This window comes from Harpegnathos saltator, unplaced genomic scaffold (genome assembly GCF_003227715.2).
Source record: "Harpegnathos saltator strain DR-91 unplaced genomic scaffold, Hsal_v8.6 scaffold72, whole genome shotgun sequence".
Classification (NCBI taxonomy): Eukaryota; Metazoa; Arthropoda; class Insecta; order Hymenoptera; family Formicidae; genus Harpegnathos; species Harpegnathos saltator.
Window position 1 is genome coordinate 615,207 of NW_020230560.1, and position 3,438 is coordinate 618,644.

The 3,438-nt window shown below is 36.7% G+C and overlaps 1 long non-coding RNA gene across 1 annotated transcript; it reads right to left on the bottom strand.

The window, feature by feature from the left end:
• Positions 1-774: 774 nt before the first annotated feature.
• On the bottom strand, positions 775-1,476 carry LOC112590125 (uncharacterized). Its single transcript, XR_003114017.1, has 3 exons — positions 1,334-1,476; positions 1,056-1,243; positions 775-792 (listed from the first exon to the last, which is right to left on the bottom strand). It is a non-coding gene; the product is annotated as an uncharacterized LOC112590125 (long non-coding RNA).
• Positions 1,477-3,438: the final 1,962 nt, after the last annotated feature.

Consider the following 3,438-nt stretch of genomic DNA (forward strand, 5'->3'; position numbering starts at 1 on the left):
TAAATCGTGCACCCTGTATAATAGGAAGAGAGAGAATAAGAAAATTTAAGAAATAAATTTAGATCTAGCTTATAAATTCATTTGTCTCGGGGACTAAGAACGATTTCGTTCGGGCACAGCCGCGCACATATTGGAATGTGTTTATGTTATAGATATCATCGAGTGATAGCTGTCCCACGTACTGCGAACTAAACAAAGACCTGAAACAAAGACTCGAAGAGAAAAATAATTCCCTTTCTTTCTTCTATTTTTCTTCTTTTTAAATGATATTAAATAATTGTCATCATATTTCGCAAATAATTCCTCAAATATTATTGTCAAACCGCCTATCCTAATGTATATGCACTTTAGAATCGTAAGAGGATCTATTCGTATTATTTAGCTTTAACGATTACTACGCCCGAATGAAATAGTTCTTTTAATATTCAAAATTTCCAAATTCTTATATTATACCAAAGGAAATCAATAACAACATTTCCATTTCTTAGTAAAACATAATTTTATTAATAAATCAGCCAACAACGAGACAACTGAATTACCAAACGCTACATATGATTAAGTATAATTTTAATTACTAGATAATAACATTTTTATATTTTTTAACCAATAAATAATGAAGGGTGAATTAGGAAAAGACGCTCAATTGATATCCATAGTGTCGGGCTTGGGTATAAAAAGAGCTCGGCCCTTCGCGCGCTAGTCAGTCTCTAGGCAGTCTCTCGTCAGTTTCTAGGCAGTCTCTCGTCAGTCTTTAAGCAGTCTCTTGTTAGCCGATTGCCAGGGGTCTTGAGCCTGGAATCAAAAGGTCGGTATTAAAGATTATTGTTCTTGGGACTCCGTCTGCAAATGCTAAGACGTTTGTTAAGACGTAAAATCCAAATCATTAAAGGTCGAACGAGCCTCTTTTCCTCATAATGATATAGAGAAACATTTCTTTTACTTGAATAAGTATTGAGCCAGCTATTAACTACATTAAATTTAGTGTATGAATTTTTAAACTTAACAATATAGAGTAATTTCATAATATATATATATGTGTGTACAGATTTCTTTACCTCTGTTCCCTCTTATCATCTTCATTCTTTTTCCAGAACGCCGTGCTTGAACCACGAGCACCGTTCTTCTTTTCTTTACCTTAAGAGTGTTGTGCTTGAACCACGAGCACCATTCCTCCCTTTTTCCCAGAACGCAGTGCTTGAACCACGAACACAGTTCTTCTCTTCCTTACTTTAAGAGTGTTGTGCTTGAACCACGAGCACCATTCGCCTTTTTATTCTTCAAACCACGTCCCTTCCATCTACTCTATTATAGATATTGTTAAAATAAATATTACCTAAAAATCTCTCATGCCGAAAAGAACAAGAAGAGCCGGACGGCGGATTCAATTTAGACGTTTGTTGAAAAGTTATTATAATCCAGGCACGCTCGACCTGGCTGTTTTCAAAACAGATCCATCTAAATCTTCGGTCCCGAGAATAAAATTTGAAATAAAGGGAAATATATTTGAAGTTAAATTCAACACTAGCGAGAATACTATTATTTTTAAACCTAACAGTAACCCACCTCCAAAGGAAACAGATTCAAATAATAAGGATTTGGACAAGAACAGCGCTGATCCGAAGTAAACCAAACAAATCTAGACATTGCATGTTCTATGCTTGTCCAGGACGTAACAGCAGTATAGAACAAAACTGGTGACAGCGGTGGGATACCGTTAGGATATATATATATATATTTTTGTAAATCACTATATATCTTGCTCTATTTCAGCTACATATAATATTTTTATACTATATAATTGTGGTTATATATATATTGTGCAACTATAATATTCACCAAAATGGCACACAATACACGATCACAAAGTGGTAAATCTCACATCGATTCCGAAACTCTTTCACTTTCTGAGGGAGAAATCGAAGTATGCAGAAACAAACTGTAGATAAAGAAAAACGTTTGCGAAAACAAGCGGCAACATTGACAGCTCAAAGAGAAGGGTTCGATAAAGAACGCGAAGAATTTGAACGTATAAGATCCGCTAATGTCGATATCAATAATCTCGGTGCTATTTCTTCTAAGCTCTATTCAAAAGGAACTTGCGACAATTAAATCATTACCAGAGCAATTTTTAAATCTAGAACATCGTGTGAATATGGTCCAAAAGAGAACACAGATTCCAAGTGGAGCACAAATAGATCAAGAAGAACAACTATCTTTCTTTCAAGATAATCCAAATGCACAACATCAAATTAATCCAGATCAATCTCTAATATCAATGATAGAACCGTGTAAGAGACCTTTTCCTATTCCCACTCAAGAAACTGCTCCTAATTTCCCAGCTAGTTCAAATCCTTTCCAAAATTACGGAACAAATTATTCTAACTCGTCCATACGAGATGCCTTAGAACTTGTCCCAAAATATGACGGACATAATATACTACCTGTCCTACAATTTGCACGCTCTTGTAAACGCGCAAAAGAATTGATCCCTCTTATGAATGAGGACCATTTAGTACGTTTATTAAGAAATAAGCTAACAGGACACGCATACCTAGCTGTTGAGGATGAAATACACAATACAGTTGATCAATTCACAGATTCACTGAAACGAACTTTCGGACCTGCAAGATCTTCCAACTATTATCGTGGACAATTAAGCATAAATTTCAAGAAACCTTCAGAGCACATTTTAGATTATATCGGTCGAGTAAAAGATTTACGAAATGCCATAATAGAGGGAGACCAAACTCAGTACAAACGGCCTCTTAATAATATCGAAATTGAACAGATCGACTCATACACATTAGAATCCTTTTTTGAAGGTCTTCCGCCTGAATACCGTACCGAAATTCGTATAGAAGGATATCACAATCTCTACGAGGCATATAATAAAGCTATCCTCATCAGCAAAAGACTTAAGCGAGATCATCTACGCCTACGAGATAATATAAATAGACCAGTTAACACAAACTCATCTCCTAATCAACAGAAGCAAACACCGCGCATTGATATTATGCAGTCTAACCGTCCTCCATTTCGTGGTAACGCTCCAACTAACGCGTCGCGTCAACCACAACCAATCGATCCTCCTTCCCCATCAAAAATTTGTGCATACTGTAAAAATTTTGGTCATTTAATTTCTGAGTGTCGAAAGAGACAATACAATAATACTAAACGTGAAAACCAACAGGGAAACTTACCTGGTCCCTCGACCACGGGCGCAAGTCGGGGACAAGCGGAAGCGCGCCTCTTATACCCGATATCGACAGAAGTGTCAGAATCGCAGCTCTCGAGCTCGCAGCAGGAACAGTGCCTACCATAGAATTAGATTCGCCTTCTTTCCAAAGACCAACTGCGCTAATGCTTGATACCGGAGCTCAATCCAACCTTATAAAAATCGGTAGCTTGAATCCAACGATATCTATTGACAAACAACAA